The sequence below is a fragment of the Cheilinus undulatus genome, linkage group 2, assembly GCF_018320785.1.
Source record: "Cheilinus undulatus linkage group 2, ASM1832078v1, whole genome shotgun sequence".
NCBI classification, from domain to species: Eukaryota; Metazoa; Chordata; class Actinopteri; order Labriformes; family Labridae; genus Cheilinus; species Cheilinus undulatus.
Genome location: NC_054866.1, coordinates 25,364,937 through 25,378,129, shown reverse-complemented (window position 1 = coordinate 25,378,129; position 13,193 = coordinate 25,364,937). Strand labels below are relative to the sequence as shown.

Sequence of the window (13,193 nt, the reverse complement as noted above, 5' to 3'; positions counted from 1 at the left end):
GAAGTACTCTTTTCGCTTGTGGTGCACAAAGGTGTTGACCATCAAAAACAACAATAATCCATCGGAAAGATGAACAAAGGAATCCCAGCAGTGATCTCTGTACAACATTCAACATCTAAACTCACCTGATCACATGTAAACATATCTAAACACATAGAAACACTCTGCCCCAAGGCATCATGGGAAGATTCTGCCTACATATCCCCAGATTTGAATCCCACCAATCTGATCAATCATTGCTGCCATATCTTCAGTTAGAAGTGAATGGCTGTTAGAAAAGCCATTTGTCACTAATTTGAAATACCCACAATGCATCACAGGGGGCATCTATACATGGATGATGTAGTATTCTGTAATTTTGAAACATAGAATGAAACTGAGTAAAGGTAACAAGGTCAGGCTTTGTTATGTGGAGGAACTTTGGAATATTGGCTTACATTACCTAAATGGGCTCTATGCATGAACTGCTTCCGTATTTGGCATTAGACCGCTCCCACACTGCCAGTCGGGAGAAGAGAAAGGCATATGATGGCAAATTCATTGCGGTTTACTCGCTGTTTGCATGAGTTACCTGAGCTGACTGTCAATGACGAGTTAAATTTAGCTGAAGATGTACATTGAAGCACGCAGCAACGATGTCCAGAGGTGCTTTTAACCTGTTTTTGAAACATCATTTTAGCATGTTTGGATGCCAAGCGATGATGATAGAGTAAACACAAACAACAATCATTAAGGCAGTATAGGAGGGTTTAGATTCCGTTTTGGCAAAGCACGTATCGTTGGGCGGAAGTTGTGAAGCGGCCTTATTTTCCATCGGAAATACACCACCCCCAGCCGTGCATAGAGCCCATTATCCTTGTAAAGAAAAAAAATCACAATGCCTTGTATTTTTAACAAAATAAACTGACTACAAAATTAGGTGTATTCATGTCAAGCTAGAAACTTGGATTTTCTCTCGCCTCACCTTTGTCTTTCACCTCATCTCTCCTTGTGTTTTTACAATAGAGATGTCATGGAAACGGAATGTCCAACAGTCCATCATTATATAGTCTTGTTTAAGTCTACTTGACAAAAACTAAAGTTACTTTTTGTCAGAGTTTCTAAATTGAAATACCTATTTTTAGCTAGTCCTAGTCTTGTCTTCATCATGGATAAAAGGTAGTTGACAGGCATTTTTAGACTAATGTTAACTGTTGATGGTAATGCATACTGATGTAGTACGAACCAACATATACATAAACTATGATATATTACAACATTATACGTAGTTCCACCTGCCTTGTAAGAATATAAACCTAGCAAAAACGTAGGGAAATCTGTGTACTGTTGAGTATTTCTTTGTTGTAACAACGCTTTCTGGCAACAAGCCTTACACAGTTTAAGATCCTGTTTATTTTACTTTAAATGGTGTCACATTTGAAAGGAACATGCATTTGTGGGATGAGCAGCAGAGCTGAGTATGTGGGTTGCGCCCATGAAAAATTTGCCAAATCTTCTCAGCCAATTTCAAACAGCTGCTCATTCTTTTTTTGGGCTTCTTGTACCCTAGGTGTTGACAATCAGGTCCCTGCCAAGAAGATGACACCCCAAGACAATAGTTTCCTTACTCAGTCAGCACTTAGGAACTGTAGCCTGTCTTCAGTCAGATTTGCAGTCAAGGTTTGCAGGATAATATGGCTGACGGCTCTCTGCCAGACAATCCAAAACAGACTACACACAGCGGATCTCAGGTCTCATAGGGCTGCCAGGAGGCTTGCTATGACTGCCCTACACCGTCAGACCTGCTTGCACAGGTGTTGGCAATATGTGCACTGGAACTTGAACATGTTGAGGAACGTTTTGTTCAGAGATAAGTCCAGATTCTGCCTACAGCAGTTAGATCACAGGGTCAAGGTGCAGAGAAGACGCAGAGAATGCTATGCTGATTGCCAAAAGAGTAACATCTTAGGGTTAAGGCAGTGTAATGGTGTGGGGCATGCCACCCCACTCCCTCCCTAGAAATACTAGGCTTGTCATCATTGGAGGAAATCTCAACACAGAGATGTATCGAGATGAGATTCTGCAGCCAGTGGCAATCCCATATTTCCACAGTCTGGGGCCGAACTCTTGCCCCACAGAGAGGGGTTTTTCAGAGACTATCTCCAGAAGTTGGGAGTGGAGAGGATGGAATGGCTTGCCAGCAGTCCTGACCTCAACCTGTTGAAAACTTGTGGGATCAGCTTGGGCGTGCTATTGACCAACACACTGGCTGACTTGCGACAATTGCTGGTTAAAGAATGGGAGGCTATCCCACAGCGACTGGACTGTATTCAGGACTGTGGTGAATATAGTGCTGTTGACTGAGATCATGAAAAACCATGTTTGTTTTAAAATGAGACTGATGACATACAAAATTGTGTCTTCTACATGATCATACATCATTGTTTCACTCAGATAGCTAGTATTAAGTCTATTTTGAATAGTTGTGGCATTATTGCTAATAATGAAATCTAAAAAGCAGCATAGGCTGAATGATGTGACTGATAAGGGACAGCAGCATATTCTATGTTGTTAAGGCATTTTTTAAATTTCCAGGGTAGATGCACATTAGCTGAAACTCTGGGGTTTAGTTACTCTTTCATATAATTCATATAAATGAATGAAATGAAGCACATCCACAGAGAGCAGATGGGCATTAGTTTTTTAGTGAGGATTGAAAAGAAAAGAACAAAAACATGGACAGATAGAAAAGTGAGTGACAGATGTGTGGGTGAAGGTATGTGTGCTTTAGCAGCTACTATCACAGCTTTTGTCTAAAATGAAAAGCCACTTAACGACTAATTACTAATGAGAGGAAACATGACAGACAGATATGTGAGACTGAGAGAAAGGGAGACAAGAAGCACAGCAAGTGAGGTGAAAAAAGATAAATGGCGAGCACAACTCAAGGAAATTGCAGGTGAGGTATAAAGAAAGGCGGAGAAGCAGACAGCAAGAAACAAAGTGTGTTTATACTAATAATAATAATAATAATAATAATAATAACTTTATTTATATAGCACTTTTAAAAACATGGGTTTACAAAGTGCTTTGACATATGCAGAAGCAAACAGGAGAACAAAGCAACAATGTGCTTGCCATTATGTTGCCCGTGCTCATAAGTGTAAAATAAAATGCAAAAGTGAGACGCATGAAAGAAGAAAGAGTGCAAATGGAAATCCTTTGATCGGAACATGAAAAACAAAAGCAGCTAAGCTGAGAGAGTGAAGAACAACAAAAAGACGTCACAGACAATTACTGCGAACATGACTTCACTCAGTATAAACACCCCTGAGTTTTGCTTAGGCAATGGGTAACACTTAAAATCCTCTGTCATCTTCTCTCATGCTTTTCATCTTCCAAATGCTACGGCATAAAAAAACAAACAGAGGAAACAGACATTTTACTGTTTACAATGCTGCTTTCATGCCCGGCAGGAAAGTAGAGTTCTTAATGAAACGTATTAGACAGGCAGAAGCGGTGAAGGCTTGTAAGGTGAGTGAGTACAGTAGTGTAGGTGTGGGTCAGTGTGTGGGTTAAAGAGACAGAAAATGTCTTTTATGCTGTGAAGTCAGATTACCTGGAGGGGATGTGTCTATTCATTGAGACAAGCAGCGTAGTCTAATAATATTATTCACTCTTCATTTCTGCAGAGACTTGAAAAAACAGGCGAGAGGATACGCTGCTGACCTGGAATCATATCCACATGTAAGAAAGAAAGAAAAAACCCTTCATCACTCTTTTCACCTTCCCTATACTGTCTGAGCTAATTAAAAAGTTTTTTAGATAGCTGCTTTAATATCAGCTGGCTGAACCACACGAAACACTGCAAAAGGGTTGTGGGAGGATTTTACCAAACATGCTTCAGGCTTATGCTCTGTAAAACCTGCAATAAGACTGTCTCACTCTGCTTCAACCCGCCTTGAGGAGCTGCAGAGCCACAAAAAAAGGAATTCATTAATATGAGTTTTAGTGCAGCTTTGGTAGGAGAGCAAAATCTTTAATGCTGTCGCACTGGCTTTTCACACATGCAGTGCTTAACAAATTTATTAGACCACCCTAACCCTAACCAAAGTAAGGTTTATGCCACAGCTGCCCTAAATTAACAGCATTGGTAATTACCAAAATCATTTTGTATGTTTCTGCACTGGTTAATACACCAATATGTAGAAGCTCTTTAACCCAAATGATATTTTTAATGCTAAAATATCATTATTATTGTTATCCATGAATTTTCATATTTACTGATTTACAAAAAAACTGAAAAAATAGTAAAGCACATTAATATTTCTTGATTAATATGTCAAATGATAGTTATTTACTTGCATTCCTGAACAAAAAAATAAGTTTTAGTGCTTGAATGTTATGCTTGATTAATTTCTGACTTCTCAGAGAAGCCCAGTGAGCCGGTTCAAATTTGGGTGAATTCAGTTTGAAATCCCTCATTCCTGTTCAAAATGGTAAAACATGGAGAGCTGACTGAAAATGAGGAGTCCGCATTAAAGCACTTCATGATGCTGGGTGGTCTTTGAGACAAATATGACAGGGGGTCTAATAAATTTGTTAAGCACTGTTTATGAAACAATGTGAATGTGTCGAATGAGATATATAGTAAATCAATGTCTGCCCATAATAATGCCCATCTGTTTTGGAGATTTTTTTGTACTCCAAGATCTCAAAAAATTCACATTGAAATAGGATAGTATGACTTTCAGATCATATTCAATTCTTCCTGCTTCTACACTTCCCCAGTTTTTCCCTCTCTCTGAGAGAGAGTGGTAGACAAATGCATGGTACTGTACTCTTATGTCAAACTGCTAAAGTAAAACTTTTTAAAGTTTACAGCCAATGGCTGTAATATGATCCAAGAAAACATGAGTTTAAAAACACTTTAAACTTTCTGTGCGTAGATCAGTGAAGAGAAATAATACAGTTTATCAGTGATCTCAGGGCTGTACAATGTGACATGTGTTGCAAATGCTACAAGAAAATTGATCTGTGCTTAGAGGTCTTCACTCCTCATCGCACAGGTGCTATGACAAAGTGAGAGAGGTGCGTGCATGCCAGTTGTGCAGATAAGACTATAGGTTTAACTTGTTGCCACAAAAACTTCATTCCATTTTGATTAGAGATTTGAAATTCATGCCCAATCCATTTATTTTGTATTTCTGGCAGATTTTTAAATTCAAGCGGAATGTTATTTACTCTCGCCATAATCCTGCGCGTCTGGAGTGCGAGTGGCCACGCTCTGCAGCTGATACGGCTGACTTGCAGCAGCTCATACAGACGAGGCAGACTCAGGGCCATGTCTTTACCCTAACAACACACATAAAGTTGACGCAGTATTGGATGTATTGATCTACTCCTCCATGCTCCTCTCTCTCCCTCATCTCTCCATCATACACTGCTGTCTGTTTGTCTCATATCGAACCTGTATGCTAAATTCAGACCCGTGTTGGCTTGCTAACCAAACAGCAGCAGCTACAATATTAGTGAAGGGAAAATGCATCTTTTTATACATTAACCTTTAATCAGAAGTTCGTGCAGACTGAGGGCTCTGTCCTCTCACAGCCAACTCATTGTGACCATCAGTGCATAATTGAAAAGGACGAGGAGAACGGAGAAGAAGGTTGGCAGATACTCGTTTTCAACATCTTCTAGCCAACCTGCCTTAATAAAAAAACTTTGAATTAAAGCAGCGCTCCTCTAAAACATATTGACCATGTTTTGCTGATAGATTTTTTTGTTTTACTTGCCATTTAACTCCAATAGTACTGATGTTATGTTTACACTGTGTTAGATAGAAAAGAGCATCTGTTCATTAGCATTAGCTCTATAAACATCAGAACCCAGCATTATAGCACAATATCAACTAAACTCTAACAGTGTTAAATGAATTTCTAATAATGTTAGACATGTTTTCTTATTACTCGGAGTATCAGTGAATATATAAGGGGTGTCCAATGGCCCGTGGGCCAACTGTGGCCCTTGGTCCTTTTGAATTGGCCTGCAAGAAATCCATCAAAAAGGCCCACATAAGAACATAAAACTTGTACTTACTCTATTTCTTAGTTTGACTAGGAATGCACAGTATTGGGGTTTTATACAACATGGGGATATTTACAAATTAAATTTAGCTGATATCCATACCATTATAAAAATGCATAGACCTAACACTTCAGTCCTTAAAACACAGTTTAAGGATGAACAAAGAAACATACATCAGTCTCTAGAACACATTAAAGTTTAAGTAAATAGGATGAACACAGACCAAAACTTCAGCTGATAGTTGGTCTTGCCTAAAGTAAAACAAACAAAACAAAAAACGGATGAATATAAACAAAAGGAGTACAGCAGCAAATAATAGCATGAATGGAGCTCATTTTCTCCTCTGTCTGATCTCAAGTTCTGATTTCTGAATCATATAGCTCCAATCACCCTCAAGCACCAACATTTATATAAAGTTAGTCAACTTCTAGCAGCTTGCTCATGTTTTGTGTCTGAATGTGGAGATGAACTGTCAGCAACTCTCTTCTCTGTGACTCGCTGTTTGCTTTTTTAGACATTAATTGAGAGCTGTATTTTAGGCTGTTTTAGTTTTGTTTTTCAAGTACTTTCTCTTACTGAGCATATATTTTGGTTACTGGTTGGTTTTAGAGCTGTAACAAACATTTTATATATATTGTGCTACTTTTTTTTTGTTCTGTGGTGGAAAATTGTCAACCTCTGTATCACCAGCGCTATGGGCAAAAAAGTTAACATACAGCCCTGAATCTTATGTGCTGCAACAGCCACGTCAGACACAATTAAAACTATCTCTTTTTCAGTGAATTATAGATAAAGTCTATGTGCTTGGTGGTTATGTAAGGTGCTGAAGTAGTCTGTAACTTTTTATAAGCTTCCTGTGAAGTGAACCAGCAGCTGAACAGACCTTGGAATTTGAGCACAACATGGGAATAAATAGCAATAAAGGCCAATCCTCTGTTTAAAAGCACACAAAACATTACTTCACATTCCTGGAACGTGTATGATAATAGCTCATTATTTCTCATAGGGAGGAGGGAAGAGAGAGGAAAAGAGCACACTTATGTGCCATATATGAAGAGGAAAAAGAGAGGAACTCCATTTGTTCCTTTGTCTTGATGTAATTCAGGTTACTTATTAAGTGTAAGAACAACGCTTGAGATATAATATCTTCCAGCGCTCCTGTAAACCTTTAAAGGTTGTTGTTTTTTAATCTTGAAGCATTCTGATAAAGGATTTAATGAAACGCCAGTGGAGCCATGCACTCTGCTTGCACGGGACAAGTGCCTGTATAATGTGATTTTTGAACACCTGCACTAACACTGTATATACAGAATTTGGGGATGGTATGACGGTATTTAAAAATGAACACTGCCAATCCTTCTGTAAACACAAAGCTGAGAACAACAAACCCAGGGGAAGTTTAACTTCATCCTTTAGGAAGTCATTACTCAGAGTTGGGTATATTTTACTTTTTGTTGTATAGTTTGCAGAAAGCTGTTATTGGCTGCCTCTGTTGACTGTATCACATAATCACAGTTACATTTCATAGCCTCTCTACTTCAATAGAAAAGCTTTGTTTTCTTCTAATAGAGCTCATATTCAGATACAAAATCATTACCCCTTGCTTTAAAATGCCTTTAGAAATACTATCAGACATCTTTAGTGACAAATGTAATGGAATTAGATCATATTTTGATACATTATGATGTGCCTTTATTACTTCAAAAGCCATAAGCCTAACTGTATAATCATCTTTTGACTGTATAGTGGTTTTAATGCAAATTGCCTGGAAGTGCACATCCAAGATTTACAGTATATGATTCTTTATTGTTCATCTGGAAGCATGTAAAGCATACCTAAAAGCTGGTGCTCAGGTTTGGGCTAATGATGACTGTTAGTCCAAAATGTATTAGAAAACAAGTGGGACATCTTTGTTGGTGTTTCTAATTTGTCTATGTACAGCACTTTGAGTTACATGTCATGTATGAAAAGCGCTTTATAAATAAAGTTTGATTGATTGATTGATTGATTATATTTCTGCTTTTGCAAGGAAAAAAAAAACTTGGTTAAAACAGACCGCAGCATTATATTCAGCTCCTCAGCAGGGCACTGAACCCTGCTTTGTTGTGTGGAAAACTTCAGTGATCCACATCACGATATCACATTAAAATGTTTTTACTGACTTTTTATCATCTCAAAAACATAAGTTTGCCCTCACACAGAGAAGCCAGTTGCTCTTCCATTTTAATAGATAGTCAGGGGGCATCTGCTGTCTTACTACTGCCAATGCTACAACACTAATAGACAAGAGTATCACTAAATCGACCAGGACTGACGCCTTAAGGACTTACACTTGAGGTGATACTGTATAATAGGCATAATAATGCAAGGATGGGAAAGAGTGCTCTCAGAGTGGATTTGGACTCAGCTTGTATTTCAAAATAGGACATAAAAAGTGAAAAATTACCAAAATGACACGTATTGAGTCTAACTCCGCCTGTGCGAACAGCCTGCAGCACTAGCTGTGGTATAAAAACAAGTAACTGGCTCCAAAAACCTCTCTCACCATTGCCAGTGCATTGTGGACATTTTAATGAAAGATGTGAGACACACAGAGACACAGTCTGTTTTATTGTAGCACTAAATGAAATCAGATTACCTGCAGCCAAATGTGCAGATACATTACGACATGCTGCATGCTCTGATATTATTGCTGCTGTGCGGTCAGAGGCTAGAATAAAACGCTACAACCGACGGATTCTTCAGGGAGCACTTACAGTGCTCTTCATGAAGCACCATGCATACAAACAGACAGGGCTGGAAACACGCAAACACCCATACATGCAGCTGATACTGTCTAGTATTTGGTTTTTATACATGAGGAAAAATCTGAAAATATGAGACATTATTGTGAGGTTTTCAACCACAAAGATGCCAGTTAGTTTAAAACAAGACATAATAATAGAGCTGTCAAATCACAATTAATCTCAGGATTTCTATTCTTGATATCGGTTGATCCCCATTTTCCTTGTTGAATTTTGAAATTCCACTGTTTGTATTGAATACTGTTTCTATTTAATTTTGGATAAGGAATAGAGATGTAATGGTACGGTTGATTTTGCAGTATCGGGATGACAGAAGCGTCCTTGTGACCTTTTTAATGATAGGGCTAGAAGTGTGTGTTTTTTGAGTGGAGCATAACGAAGGGAAGTGGGAATTACAGTTATCATCGGCCTTTGCATACTCATCATCCTTTGCGCTCCACTCACTGGCTTGATGCTATGAGTGTCGAACCATGTGATGGTACACTGGTTTGGGAATACAAGTAACATGAGGAGCCAATTGGCAGCTCATCACCCCATTATGATTTGCGAAGATGTGAGGAGAAGAATCCAGCCAGGTGAAACGTTCACAATTACTCTTACACACAACAGTGCACAGGCTCAACAGGTCACAAGGTGTATCAGTCAATATATCGCAGAAGATTGGGAGATGTTTGCAGAGTTGGACAGCAAAGGTTTTAGAAGGAACCAAAGTGTAAGTACAGATTAAGCCTAACGCAAATCTACAGCACTTTTTTGCATATATTGTAATAAACAAAGTGCAATTGTTGTTAAATGCCAAACTCATCTTTTTTAAAGTCTTCATTTGTTGTTTTATATATATATATATATATATATATATATATATATATATATATATATATATATGTACAGTGCTTAACAAATTTACTGTATTAGACCACCCTAACTCTAACCAAAGCAAAGTTTATGCCACAGCTGCCCTAAATTAACAGTACTGGTAATTACCAAAATCATTTTGTATGTTTCTGCAATGGTTAATACAACAATATGTAGAAGCTCTTTAACCCAAATGATATTTTTAATGCTAAAATATCATTATTATTGTTATCCATGAATTTTCATATTTACTGATTTACAAAAAACTGAAAAAATAGTAAAGCACATTATTATTTCTTGATTAATATGTCAAATTATAGTTATTTACTTGCATTTCTGAACAGAAAAATGAGTTTTAGTGGTTGAATGTTATGCTTGATTGATTTCTGACTTCTCAGAGAAGCCCAGTGAGCCGGCTCAAATTTGGGTGAATTCAGTATGAAATTCCTCATTCCTGTTCAAAATGGTAAAACGTGGAGAGCTCACTGAAAATGAAAGAGTCCGCAGTAAAGCTGGAGAACGTTTTGATGCCAGATGCATTGCACCCACAGTGAAACTTAATGGAGATTCCATTATGGTATGGGGTTCCATTTGTGGATACGGCGTGGGCAAATTAGTGAAAATCAACGGTATCATGAACAAGAACATCTACCACAACATCTTAGTGCATCACGGAATCCCTTCTGGACTGAATCTGATTGGTTGGGGGTTCATATACCAACAAGACAATGACCCCAAGCATACTTCAAAGCTGTGCAGAGACTATTTGAGCAAGAAAAAGGAATCTGGAGTACTGGAACTGATGGACTGGCCAAGACAAAGTCCGGATTTGAATTCTATTGAACAAATTTTGGATTTAGTAGATTCAAAGATTGATGGCACAAAAGTTTAATCTAAAGCAAGTCTGTGGGAACAGCTAGAAACTATTTGGAACTCAATAACAAAAGAGACTTTGGAAAAGTACATAAAAACAATGTCAGCAAGAAAGCAAGCTGTTATCAAGGCCAAAGAGGCCATACAAAATATGAAGTTTTTTGGTTATTATGTGTGAAAAAGGACTATTTAGTTGTTTCAGTTTGTTATTTGCTAAATAAATAATAATAACAATTTTAGTTTCAAACAAGTTTTTGAAAAATTTCTAAAATATTTATGTTTTCTCATTTTTATGACAGGTGGTCCAATAAATTTGTTAAGCACAGTATATTTATTTATTTACTTTTCATTTTGTTTTTTTGACTTTGCAATTAATACCCTATCATGGACTTGTTATCGTATTGTTAGATTTTGATACCAAGGTATATGAGATTTCCCTACTTAGGACATTTGACTTCTTGTTTGGATGAAGACCTGCTTTTATTTTGAAAGACAATGAGGAAAGGTCAAAGATCATGACATAAACCAGACCACTAAAAAATGAACTTGTTATGGACTGAAAAGAAAATAAGGAAATGCTAAAAAGTAAAAATACTGTAAAACTCAATGTGAAGATGCCTTTTGACTAGTCCACTGAGCTATTTGTGATTTCTAAAGTGAAATAAGACATACAGGTGCAGTTGTGGATTTATTGTAAATTGCTGTAACTGCAGGGAGACATTATCCAAAGTGTGCTGAAAAGGAAAAAGGGGGAAAAAAAAAAAAAAAAGAAAGCTGACAGCCTTAGTTGTAAACAATCTATTTGCTGGCAGTGCCAGACTAAGAGTCTGACACTGTTCTGCAAGTAAAGTGAAAATAAATCTGTATTTAGGTTTGTTGTATGACAGGTCACTGGGTTATGAACCCTCAGGTCAAATTTCAGTCAAAAAAAACATCTCTAGGTTTATAGAGTAATCTTCAAAATCATGAAAAATAAGGCAGTAAAATCGGCTCTAGGATGGTCTAGGCGTGTCTGTTGAATGAGCTGAAGACACGCCCACTCAGGAGAAATACGATCCTCTCAAATTTCAGGAATGTCAAAATCTGAATGGAGGAAAGCAGGTTTGGCAAATTTACCTCACAATGAACAAAAAAACCCCATCATCTAACGGACTGTTAACTTTAAATAAAGGCAGTGACATCAGCTAACAGCTTACTGTACTTTGATGAACTGCTCTGTGATTTTATATTGTAGTGTTAGAGGGGCGGGATCATTCCCCACTGTGTGTCAGTAACATCACTAGCCCACATATTTGCTCAGCCCAAATTAAACCCAGCCAAGAAAGAGGTGAAAAACTCTCTAATGGTCCAAATCCAAAATTCAGACACATGTAGAGCTCAGTGTTTTCACATGTTTACAGCAAGACACAAATTTTGGATTTCACTTTACAGGGTCTTTAAGAGAAAGTGTGCCCTCTCCAACAATCAGACAGTGCTTTATAGTTTCTCCCTCTTTTTGAAAAGATGGGGCTCTGACACTTCAGGGTCTCCAGAGGGTGCAAGGGAATTGCAAAAACTTTGGTTGGTAGGTGGAATAAAAACAGAAATCAGTTAAAATAAATAACTTGTGACAATAATTTATACATCTATGACCCCCATTACATGAAATATCTCTACAGTCCTGCCTCTGATAAACCAGTTTACAAACCAAAAGGAAATTTGAAATGAAACCCAAACAAAGATCTAACTTAAACATCATCCCCTTGGAATTATAATATTTTATCTGCATTCTGAGCATTTTTCAGACATTGAGATTCAAAGCTCAGCATCTCAAATTGATTTATGCAGATGGAATGTTTTGGTTTTCAAGATAAAATTTCCAAAACACGTAATTTTTATTTAGATGTCAAAAATGAAAACGGTTGAAAAACTCAAATCTGTCAAAACATGTTAGAAAAAACCTCCTCATACCAAGGGGATTATATCAAAGCCACCCATAAGAGGGGAGAAAGGGGAGAACTTTCTGGGGCCGTGTCAAAATGGAGGTTGGCAAAATCCATTGTAAAGTTAAGCCGTGATAACCATATACAGTATGTATTTTGCAGAATGATGGCCACTCTTAGTAAAGCAAAAACAAATTATGTTATTCATTTATGTCATAGTATATAGTCTTCTTCAAAATGTAAACACCTTTTCTTAAAATAGAATTATAATGGGTCAAAAGTGGTAAAAATCGGTTAAGAGGCAGAAAAATAGGTGGAAAGAAGCAACAAACAGGCAAAAAAAAGTGGTGAAAAGGGCTTTGTTTTATCCCCACTGATGTGATGTCATCATTATCTTCATGTATTTGTTTGGTTGTTTGTTTGAATGTATGTATTTAACTCTCTCCTCCTCCCACATCCTACCATATCTTTCGGAATATTATCATAGGAATCATTATTTTTCACTGACTCCATTATATTTTAGATTTTATAACCTTCTACTGTAACTCTCATTTAAGATCTACTTGTGCCTCTTTCATTTATGTTATTTTTCCTCTATGTCCACATTATGTTCTTCCCTTCCTGTTTGATTTTACAGAGCTCCTATTCTGCTCTGATTGCTGATGTTTATTTT

General features: G+C 37.4%; 1 protein-coding gene across 3 annotated transcripts in view; it reads right to left on the bottom strand.

Annotated features, from left to right (window-relative positions):
• The window catches only part of gria4a (glutamate receptor, ionotropic, AMPA 4a), a 208,795-nt gene that overhangs the window by 176,811 nt on the left and 18,791 nt on the right, over positions 1-13,193 (bottom strand). The gene's annotated exons all lie outside the window — the stretch shown is intronic.